Source organism: Camponotus floridanus, unplaced genomic scaffold (assembly GCF_003227725.1).
Source record: "Camponotus floridanus strain SB8 unplaced genomic scaffold, Cflo_v7.5 scaffold3, whole genome shotgun sequence".
Taxonomy (NCBI): Eukaryota; Metazoa; Arthropoda; class Insecta; order Hymenoptera; family Formicidae; genus Camponotus; species Camponotus floridanus.
This window is the reverse complement of record NW_020229436.1, coordinates 5,650,117-5,663,017: the sequence shown is the minus strand read 5'-3', so window position 1 is coordinate 5,663,017 and position 12,901 is coordinate 5,650,117. Positions and strand designations below refer to the sequence as shown.

At 31.6% G+C, this 12,901-nt stretch overlaps 1 protein-coding gene across 5 annotated transcripts in view; it reads right to left on the bottom strand.

Annotated features, from left to right (window-relative positions):
- LOC105250327 overlaps nt 1-12,901 on the bottom strand; it is a 224,586-nt gene that overhangs the window by 92,808 nt on the left and 118,877 nt on the right. The gene's annotated exons all lie outside the window — the stretch shown is intronic.

Genomic DNA, 12,901 nt, shown 5'->3' with positions numbered 1-12,901 from the left:
AATGCGCTCTGTATATTGTTCATAACGGAATTCCAGAGTTGATTTCTCTTCCCTCGAGCGCAACAGCATCTGATTTCCTTTGTGAGATTTGATAACAAAGGATTAACGTATCTCTAATTATTGTGGACGTTCATCGATTTTACTTAAAGTTATCAAAGTATTAATTATTCAAATGTAACATGTTAAAGATTTATTAAAGCGCATCTTTTACGCAGAAAATATTTAAAAATTACGCAAAAAATATTAAAATAATTTAAAGTATTATCTAAACAAAGGAACTTTAAAATTGCATTAATCTCTCACTAGCAAAGAATCAATTCCAAATTCGTGTTCAACGATATGTCTTTACAATTAATTACCGTCCTGTGCAATGACGCAAAATATCGTAATTGGAAATGGGATTCACAATGCGATCCTCCCCTCTCTGTCTCAATCCCCTTTGCGATACAATTACGATCAGTTGTCAAGCGCTATACGATATCCTTTTATGTCAATTAATTTAATCCAGTCCAATTATCGAAACGTCTAATGTGTTAAATACATCGATATTGTATTAAAAATGAATAGAGATTTTGTTGATAAGTCATTACATTGGTCGCATTTGTAGAATGTACATCGAAAAAGTGCGAATACGAGATAGAAAACTATTTCTCGCGTAACTAGGGTGTATACTATACTAATTTTGTAAATATATTGTCTGAAGATTTCATGATTTCCCAAGTATATTTGTTCAAAGTTCCACAATTCTCCACAATCCAGGTACAACTTATTAAGATAATCGAAAAATAAATATTTTACAAGATATTTTATGTAAAATTAAGAAATGATTTCAAGCCTCATAACTCGAAAAGTATTTCATGGGAAAATAATTTATCATAGTATTTTGGAAAGCTCTCAAGATAAGCTGCTAGAATATACAATGAAAAATAGGGGGTTCCATTTAAAAATAATGCATTTCCGGTCTGAATCGCCTATTTCCGACCGGAACCAGAAGTTGAAAATATCACCATTCGATAGAGCGCACCCGATTTATAAAGAAAATGTTTTTACTTTTTTGAAATAACCACTTCTCTAGTTTTTAAATGAGTGGTACAGGTGGTCTGAACACCCTGTATAAGATTTTAAAATTTAAATATTTTGATTTCTCTTAAGAAATTCTCTTTTTAACCTATTAAAAACATAATCTTTAGAATCTCAAAATTAAAACTGTCAAAGTTAAGATAAATGTTTATTATATAAAAATAAAATTATCAAGACTATCAAAGTTTTTAAAAGATTCGCAGAATCTCACTAAACTTCCACGAGAATTCTCCAATTTTTCGAGAACAAAAAAATCCGTGAACAAGAACACCAGCTTCTTCCCGGGAGTATACACCCTGAGTAACTGTAAATTCCGATTCGCCGACAAAAACTCGGTAACGAAGGGGTTGGCGCCAGGCGGCAGCCGGGGAACAACCTGTTGGTCGAGTCCTTCCGTTCCGAGTTGTCGATCGATTTATCGATTTAGCGCCGGGGCAAATGACTGATACGCGGAATAATTATCGGCTGACGCAATTAATGGGGCGTCGCGGACGCGCTTCTCGCCGGGTGATCTCGGTGAAAGATTCCGAGTTGACGAAATTATACCCGTTGCTCGACGTGTCCGTCCAGCCGGAGCCATCCGTGCAGAATTAGCAGAATTTAATTGGCCGACGAGAGCAACATCCGAGCGAACGGATCGACTACCAATTTGTTTCTCTCGTGAGTGCGAGCGAGAATCGCGCCGCCGATTCGTAAGACACGAGACAGAGAGAGAGAGAGAGAGAGATGCGTACGTATGCGTGTGCATACACTGAGGGAAAAATTTTTTTAAATCAAATAAATTTGTTTTCTTGAAACTTTTCCTTTAAATGCAAGGAATTGTTTATTTCATTTACGCAAACTCATATAATTTTAATTAAATATGCAATATGTTATATTAAGTACATTATTTTCATTTATATATTTTTTATATTTAAATACTATTTTCGTAAAATATATACTATAATTTATTAAATTAAATGTATTATTTTTTAAAATTAAAAAATTTTAAATTTTTGGGAATAAAAAGTGCATTTGAATAAATATTTTGTAAAATTAAAATAAAAATATTTAATTGAAAATTATATTTTTTTAAGCATATATATTTTTTTAAACACATGTAAATAAATACTTAACTTAAGCAAACAGACGTTTTGAATACAAGTAAATACGTGATTAGTACCCACCGAATAAATAGCTTTCTTGAGTTAACTAAAATTTTTTTATTTCAAGATAATTGTTTCCTCAGGGGCATTTTTTCCTATGTGTCATAATATAGGATAGGAAATTTACGATCGATTATATACCCGTGTAATAACACGCCCGTAATAGTGAAGCAATTATTGGCGGTTTTATCGCCGCGATGCGATTATGCGTGTCCCCGTTATTTATAAGACGAACAGGTCTGTCTCTCTCTTTTTCGATCGCGGAATATTTTAATTGACGAATTCCTCGGCGATTTATCGGAATTAGGGTCTCGAGTATTAATAGACTTTGCACTTTACGTGCTTCGTTTTACGGAAACACTTGAATATTGTAAATGAGATGTAATTGCAGCTTCGAGTATGTAAATAAGTATTATCCTGTTAACTTTATTTTTTTTTTAACCAACTTGGTTAATAATATTAATATCGAGCGGCAATTTATGATGCGGAATTTCTTTGCAAGAAATAATTTTTTTTAACTATTTTACGTGCAATACAAACATAAACATATCTAGAATAACCGTTTATGATAAATATGTTGTAACGGTATATTGATAAGTCATCGAATCCATGAGCCCGAAATGATCTAATTCAATTATGCCGTTATATCTTATAGAGGGAAACGATTTTATAATCGATAGATTTCAAGTGCAGATTATCGATAATAATAATTTAAATGTAATTCCGTTTAAACAAAATGATTGGAGCACGTTTTACTTTTTTTAAAATATTTTATTTTTTGAAAAAACAAATTTATCAATTAAAATGATATACTTATAATTTAAATGATATTAAGAGATGTCAGAGAGACTCTTTCAAAGTTTTCAAACTTTTAAAGTTTTCGAACTCCCTTGATTATTTCAAATATTATGTTATAACAAGAAAAATAATTAGAAAAGTAACGAAACATACATAAGGAAAGATACATCTTCAAAAGTATCTTCATTTATCATTAATTTAATGTAATGAGGCGAACAAAAACTAAGAGAACTATAAACTACAAGAAAAAAATAAATAGAATATGTCGAGAATTTGTACACAAGAGAAAATATTCAAATATTTTCATATTAAAAACTGAGAAATAATTACATTTTTCTTATATAAAAAAATAATTTTTCTCTTTTATTCGAATATTCTATTTTTTTTTCAAGTTTGCGAGTCTATTGAATAATGTTCCTTTGATATAATTTTTAGACAAAAGTCAGAAGTTTAAACGGAAGATCAATATATCATTAATTTAATGTAATAAGACTTGAACAAAAAGAGACTAAGAGAGCTATAAACTATAAGAAAAAAATAAATAGAATATGTCAAAAATTTGTGCACAAGAGCAAATATTCAAATATTTTCAAATTAAAAACTGAGAAATAATTACATTTTTCTTATATAAAAAAATATATTTCTTTTTTTTATCCAAATATTTTATTTTTTTCCAAGTTTGCGACTCTATCGAATGACATTCCTTTCGTATAAATTTTAGACAAAAGTCGGAAGATCAATATATCATTAATTTAATGTAATAAGAACAAAATTAAGAGAGCTAAACAAAAAAAATAAATAGAATATATAAAAATTTCTATAAGAGAAAATAATTCAAATATTTTCAAATTAAAAAATAAAAAATAATAACATTTTTCTTATATAAAAAATATATTCTTTTATATAAATATTCTTTTTTATTTAAATATTCCATTTTTTGCCAAGTTTGCGAGTCTATCGAATGACGATCGAATCTCGCATAATTTTGAGACAAAAATCGAAAAATGAATGCAACAGCAATTGTCAATCCATCGAAACGAGTTCCTCTGGAATCATCGCGCAACCGTCGGATATCGGAGAAAGAAAAACACCGGAAAAAAATAGAGAGCAAAGGAAGGATAATTAATTAGTTTATCATGGAAAGAGAGAGTCATCGCGGGCAATAATTTGCTCTCTCGCGTCTCCGTTAAATGAATATTCTTCATTCGGCTCGATCGCCGAAGGTCGTTAGGCGACCGAACCGAATGAAGGCAGCGATATAAAACCGATAGAATGCGGCGCCATCGCGGCCGTATAGCATACCTCGCAAAATACATTATCGAACGAATGGGGGAGAAGAGGGCGAGCGGATTGTTCCCTCTCTCGATGTGTCTCTTCGCGGTAACAGTATTTGCGGAACACTTAAATGGAATCCCGGGTTGGAACCTCACCGGGTGGGTGCCCGATGTACACAAGCAATACTTGTGATGCACGATATACACTCACGTACACACACGCACACGCACCCCCTCGATCGTAAAGTACGCGCCATTATTATGTTCGCGATAGCGCACGTATAGACATTATACTTTACGCGAAAGAAAGAGAGAGAGAGAGAGAGAGAGGGATGGACAAAAGAGCTCGTATCTCGATGAAAGGGGAAGAAGAGATATGTCTTAGTTACCCACCCTTCGATAGAAGCGTTTGTTGCCCGCGGCAAGGACGGCATAAATTTGCTTTAAAGGGGATGATCCTTACAAATTGTATCGAAAATGGCACACTTGGGTAGGGTTGCACAAGACCCAAGACAAGACAATATTCGTAAAAATATTGTATTGGTATTAAAAATTTTCAAAAATTTAAGTCTTGTCTTGATCTTGAGTGAATATTGGTAGCAAAAATCTCGTCTCGTATTGTCTTGTCTCGATTTTATTAACAATTTTCTATCTAATATTAAAAAATTATTTAAATAATATTTAATATAATTTTTGTAATATAATTTGAAATAATTATTACTATTGTATTATATTTTAATTATAATTATTACTATGTAATCGATATAAATGCCGTCATTATATTTACATAAAAAAACATTTACTGTTTCATGGAAAACAGAAATTAATAATTATTTCCAGGCATTACAAGGGAATGTGCAGATATAAATATTTTGGAGTGGTAAAAAAATCAGGTTCATATTTATCCCACATTGTCAAAAATGGTTCGAGACATTTTAAAAATTCAACTGGCTCGTCCGTGCCAGTAGAGAGACTTTTCTCAATAGGAACTCTAACTATGTCAAAAAATAGAACCAGATTACAAAGTAAATCTTTAAAAGCACTAATGTGCATCAATTCCTGGGTGAAATGCTCTTTAATGTCTAAAATTTGCGAATTTGATTTCTAATTTATAAAAATGTCATATTGTTAATATTAAATGTTTTTAAATTTATTAATATAAATGTTTTTATTGAATAAAATTTTTTTGAATTCGTATATAATGATTTTTTCTTTCATTTACAGATATAAATATTTTAGTTTTTTTGAGGACAAATAATCTTGACAAGACTAATAATCTTGACAGTCTTAGTCTTGGTATTGTCTTGATAACTAATTAAAAATCTTGTCTTGATCTTGTCTTGAAATTCAAGACAAGACAAGACAATATCAAGACTAATCTTGTTATCTCGTGCAATCCTACACTTGGGGGCCAGAAAAATATGCCACAGAAATTTCGCGTAGATTATAAGCGAAATAATTTCCTGTCGCAATATCAAGGGTTGTAAAATCCTGAATTTACGCAGACGGAATGTCGATCGAGTGATGCGTGATTATCTCTTGGATTGGATTTAACGCGCTAATTAAATCATAACTTCTCTCTCTCTCTCTCTCTCTCTCTATCAAGTTATATACCTCGCTGATACATCTGGAGATTTCCCAGCGGCTTTCTCCTTGAATCGCACACTGCTGTAATAATCTTAAACGTCGAAGGATGAGAGGACGTGCGCCTGCACTTGTCTGAATTTGGAAAAAAGGGTAATAAAAAAAAAAATGAAAAATCCGCGAAAACGCTATATTTTACTCCAATATTAACTTATTAGCCGACGCATTCGTTCGAGGATAAATAAAATGATTATGCCACAAAATCGTTCGTTATTAAGCATAGCGTGCCACCCCGCGGTAATTACTCAGGATGGTGGGTGGGGAGGGGGGGAGGCGAAGTAGGAGGGAGGGGCTGCATAAAACCGGGCGCATTGTAATGGCTTCGTGGCAATGCATTACCGACGTATCGCTCTCTCGCAGCCTGACAGTTTATTACTCCGGGCAATAATCTTCTCGTTTCCGCTCGTCTCTCGGGGGCGCCCTCCCCCTCGTTAAATATTTCTTTTGTCATATTATTCGCGGCCGTGAGAAGCCACTCCTATCCGCGCACGATCCCGTACATATCGCGCCGGATCGTCTACCGTATGTAAAGACTGTTCCAACGAAATTGGAACGTTCGAAAGGAAACTCGAATTCCTATTGATGCGTATCGGAAAATATCTACGGAAATCCGCCCTAGAAATCCCTCTCGAGATGAAAATCCCCCTCGGCATTCATCGAAAATTCCTCTTCCCGGAGTTTGTAATATTTTCAAAGCATATTCGATCAAACATATTTCTTTTTTGTTAAATTAGCATTTTTAATCGATAAATTCGGTAACGCATTTCAATAAACTTAAAAGCAGCTACTTGAAATATAAAGAAATACAATTTTAAATATCGATACAAAGAGTAAAACATCTCAAAACATACCTAGAAAATAACAGAATGCATGACCCATTTTAAATATATTTAAATATTGTTAAATTTTTTGTTGTTTCTTGAAGCGATATGTGTGTGGAATTTGCATGGAATTTGTGTGGAATTTCTTCCTCAATTTTTTTCAGTGACATTATATATTATTTATTTATTATATTTATTATATTTATTACATTTATTTATTATATTTATTATATTTATTATATTATATTTATTATATTTATTTATCATATTTATTACATTATTTTATTATATATTATTTATTTATTACTTTTCAGTGACATTTATTTTATTATGTATATTATTCATTTATTATTTATATACATTATACATTAAACTATATATATATATATATATATATATATATATATTAAATAAGACGGTGCAATTGCAAATACGTATTGTTTCGGCTTTATCCTCATTCAATCTGAGACACACACAAGTGACCCTTTAAATTTTGCATATCGCGATTCTCTCGCTTCATCGAGCCAGAACTCTTAGGACGCAGTTCGTGTCTTATCCTGCCAAATTTATTCGGCTTATAACACGATCGCTGTGCTATACATTCAAAGGCGGTTGATATTTACGATCCAATCATTCACTACCGTAGCGGAAGGCAGTGTTATTATAATGTCCGCATTGTCCGTATTAATGCGCTCTCTCGATAATATATTATTTCTTATCTCTCTCATGCGAAGAGAGCAACACGACGACTGCCTCCGATGTGAATTCAAATGCTAATGCCAGCAAAAACGAAGAAGAAAAGATCAATATAATCATACACTTCAAAATTCATAAACTTTTAGCAAAATTCCATGCAAATATTCTTAATAAATTTTTATGAACCGAGAGAATTTTCACAACATATTTCTTTAAAATGCGAGGATCAGGGTAAAAGCGAGTGTCTGGGTCGACGTCCTCGATTGAAAAGACGAGAGGTTTATCTGATTTTCACCTAGCGCCCTGATTTTGCCAGAGTAGATCAAGATCATTGATAAGAGATAAGATTGTTCCGATATAAGAGTCTGTCATAATATTCTCTTTAAGCTACCAGAAGTGGAACAACTACTTTTGATAAATATTAACATTTATTAAAATTAAATATCAGATTCTTTAAATATAAAAAATTAAATATTTATTAACAAACATTTACATTAAAAGGATTTTAATGTGTACGATTCTTTAATAAAGGTTATCGCAATATTAAGTTCTTTAAATATAAAAAATTAAATATTTATCAACAAATATTTATATTAAATGGATTTAAATGTGTATGATTCTTTAATAAAGATCAGAATAATACGTCGGGAAAGAGTCTCACATTTTACTTTCTTTCGCAAGATGCTATTTTACACTTTCGAAAAAGCGTTTTATAAAAATATCCACAAAAATAAATATTTGTAAATTAGGTAACGATTAATATTTTAAAGAGGGGAAGTCACACATACATACCCACATATACGCACAAAAACGCGAAATTAAAATACGATATAATTATTCGAATCGAGGTAAAAAACTTGTCAATAAACACGACGGTTAATTAGCAAAAAGTGACGGCTGGATTAATTCACAGTACGAACGCTATTTATATCCTTGCGGCATGTGAGAAAATTAATTTCGCCGTGCGCACTGACATTCTCGGAAGACGAAACGGGTATCTCGCACCTAGCTAGCGGCTAATTATAAAACGCGTATCTTGGCAATAGATATTTAAAAAAAATAAAAAAAAAAATAAAAAACCGCGTATCAACGTCGCTGCTCGCGTGACAACGTATTATTCGAATACCATTCGCCCCGTGACGCGCGGAGAGTGCCATGATTATCATTTAAATTGCAACAAAGTGGCAACGCATAACCCGCACTGATGCGTTAGGCTGACCGCAGACTGCAATTATTTGCCCATTTCTGTTCCGCCTTAAATATATCTTGCGTTTTTGCGAAAAATCGATCGCTCGCAACGCCGTAAATCAAAAGCACACACATACACGTATGATCCCATACGATGAAGAAAGCTACTTGCGCAATATAAACATCGGCTTCCATCTCCTATCCTGTTTATCCTCAAAACACATTCGAAAAAAATGCCCATCTGATTCATTTCTTATTTATTTTACTCGATGAAATATTTACATATTTTAAAAAAAGATTTTAATTAACATATGCATGCATTATTTTATTTCGCATTTTATTAATCGAAAAGGAGGAATATCATCCATGCGCATAAATATATACTTTTTTTGCATTCCGTCTCAAAATTTATATATTCTATTTCTTTTCACCTCTGATTTTTATCTTCGTATTCGCGGAACCGTAATCCATCCATTTCACATAGGGTCGAACAAGACAAGACAAAATAATATTCGTAAAAATATTGTATTGGTAATTTTTAAAAATTTAAATCTTGTCTTGGTGTTGAGTGAATATTGGTAGTAAAAATCTCGTCTTGTATTGTTTTGTCTCGATTTTATTAACAATTTTTTATCTAATATTAAAAAATTATTTAAATAATATTTAACATAATTTTTGTAATATAATTTAAAATAATTATTATTATTGTATTATATTTTAATTATAATTATTACTATGTAATCGATATAAATGCAGTCCATTTACATAAAAAAAACATTTACTGTTTCATGGGAAACAGAATAACTATTTACAGACTCCAAGGGAATGTGCAGATATAAATATTTTAAAGTGGTAAAAAAATCAGGTTCATATTTATCCCACGTTGTCAAAAATGACTCGAGACATTTTAAGTTCAACTGCCTCGTCCGTGCCAGTAGAAAGACTTTTCTCAATAGGAACTCTAACTATGTCAAAAAATAAAACCAGATTACGAAGTAAATCTTTAAAAGCACCAATGTGCATCAATTCCTGGGTGAAATGCTCTTTAATGTCTAAAATTTGCGAGTTTGATTTCTAATTTATAAAAATGTTATATTGTATTAATATTAAATGTTTTTAAATTTATTAGTATAAATGTTTTATGAGTAAAATTTTTTAAAATTCGTATATAGTGATTTTTTTCCTTTACAAATATAAATGTTTTAGTTTTTTTGAGAACCAATAATCTTGTCAAGACTAATAATCTTGACAGTCTTAGTCTTGGTATTGTCTTGATAACTAATGAAAAATCTCGTGCAATTCTAATTTCACATGAGATCCACACATGTTTCGATCTATTCAAATTAATTTTTCTATGCGAGGCAGACAATAATGATTTATTTGCTTTCTTTTTGCTGACAGGAACAATTATTTATCCTTTTATCACGTTTAATCATATGTAATAAAAATTATAAAAATGTATGAAAATAAATTTTACGAATAAAATTCGCTTCCGCGAATAATAATTTCCCTGTAATCTTAACAACGCGATATTAGACTGAATGTCGATATTTGCAATAGATCTAGAGGAATCTGAAAAATTTGTCGATAGTATGCCACCGATAAAGCATGAAAACAACATATTTCCGTTGCATCGGATGAATCTACAATCCTGGAAGAACTCTCTCTTCGAATATTCGATTGGATTCCTCTTTTCTCCCGACATCAGCTTCATCCTTCGAAGCCTTTCAGGACGGGGTTATTATAGAAATGCCTCCGTCAGAGAGTACACTCTCCGTCACCCCTCCTCCCTCTCCCTTTTTTAGCTTTTCTGTCATATTTCTTTGCCCGATGCGTTTCCATATTTAATTTTTTTATATCCGCAACATCTTGAGGGCTCTTATCGCAACATCTTGTTGGAAAGTAAAATATATAAGTTATATATTTACTTGCTTTTTTTCTTTATTTTTTACCTTTCTTTTCCGCTCGACATTTCCTTATTCTTTCAACATGACTTTTTTATTTAATGCAATTTTATTCTATATAACTGGATTTACCCACGGTTCACCGCCTAAGTTTCGATCTAGAAATATGGAATTATAAAATGCTATCGAAATTTCAAGATACGTTAAGAAAAGAAAGAGAAAAAGAGAGAGAAAAACGTATCATAAAATATTATTTCCAACATGCAATAGCTTGTTACGAGTTTACTTGTATCGAATTTATTGGTGGAGTGGCTTTTGAATGTGAAATATTAATGAATACCGATTATAAACTTCTTACATGTCTTTGTATACCACACATATTTACATTAATTATATAACTTTTCGAAAGCAAACTAATTTGCAAGACATGAAGTTTCCGATAAATTTAAATTCTTTCGCAAACGAAAGCGTTTTATTCGTGCAATTTCTTTCCATATGTCTTCACGATCTTTTTATTACGTACGATAAAGTAAAATAATTATTCGTATATAAAAAAAAAAATAAAAATTCTGATTTTTCTTTCTTTTTTTTTAAACTGCATAATCTCTTTTTTCTTCGTAGCTGCATAATTTGTTTTATTCGGCCCGTGCATCTCGCTTTATCCGCTCGTATTTTTGTCTATATAATTCCACAGTCCATCGCGTAATAACGCGCGGGCGATCGTGTCAGTTGCACGACAGATTGTCCCGTAATCTACATAATAGCGAACAATGTTACCGAGTAGGTGGACGTACGTCCAGGAATTAACGTGACCACCGACTGAAATTTATAGCCGCCATTTTGCCGGCTGCTAATGCCCGGGATAAGTATGCGCGCGCTCATCGTAAACTATCAAAAAGTCGCAATGCGCTTTTCGTTTTTACCTCATTCGACTTCAGATTTGATCAAAACATTTTATGGCGATCCCAATTATTATCTTAAAAAACCGAGACTCGTTCGTATGTAAAATATAAAAAAATAAAAAAAAGAAGGAATAAATAATAGACACAATAAAAAGTCGGCCAAACTGGCTTTAAGCGAATTAAAGAAGGAATTTGATACGCCTTTTGCAAGTAAAAAATATGGCAAATAAGGCTTCATTTTTAAATGTCTTAACATTTTTAAGTATCTTACATTTTGAAAATTAAATTCCTAACGTCTACAAAAATAAAGTATCAAATCATCTTTCAATCTGAATAAATCGATAAGATTTTTTCCATTTCATGAAAAGAAAAATATTATGTTATTTAAACTTTTGCCTTCGCAATTAATTCTAAAATTATTTATTAAATATATAATATAATAATTATTTATTATATATACAATATAATAATATAATTAATATTTATTGAATTTATATATATAATATAATAATTATTTATTAAATATATAATGTAATATAATAATTATAAAATTATTTATTAATTATAAAATTAATTGAATAGCTCTAACTCTAGATAATAAAAAATGGACGACGAGCCCTCACCTATCAGGTGAATTCTCAGATTCAAATATTCAGATAAATTCCATGTTCAATTCAATTCCTAACGTCTACAAAAATTAAGTATCAAATCATCTTTCAATCTGAATAAATCGATAAGATATTTTTCATTTCATGAAAAGAAAAATATAATGTTATTTCAACTTTTGCCTTCGCAATTAATTCTAAAATTATTTACTAAATATATAATATAATAATTATTTATTATATATATAATATAATAATATAATTAATATTTATTAAATTTATATATATAATATAATATAATAATTATAAAATTATTTATTAATTATAAAATTAATTGAATAGCTCTAACTCTAGATAATAAGGAATGGACGACGAGCCCTCGCTTATCAGGTGAATTCTCAGATTCAAATATTCAGATAAATTCCACGTATGCGCAGAGCAGAGGGTGGAGGATTGCCGTCGATAAATTCGCCGGTCATCAGGGTCCGGCCTGCTTCGCATTAAGCTCGACAGGTCACGATCGACCGCCTCCTTTCGGTCTCGTCGCGCCAGAGTTTCGTGCCAAGCACGTCGAGGGCTCGTCTAGCTAGACAATTTGTTACTTCCTTATCATTCGACCGACTGCTCCCGCTTCTTTCTACCGCGGTCGTTCGCTCCTTCTATGATGAAAGAGAGAGAAAGAGAAAGAGCGGGGGCGGGGGAGATTTATTAGGCGCGCACGGGAATCATACGAACAACGAAATCGAGTTACGAGTCATCCGCAATATTTGATACAACGTTTGAAAAGTGAATACGGTTCTGAGTGCGAAATATGAGAAGGGAGAGAGGGGAGGGATAATTAAAT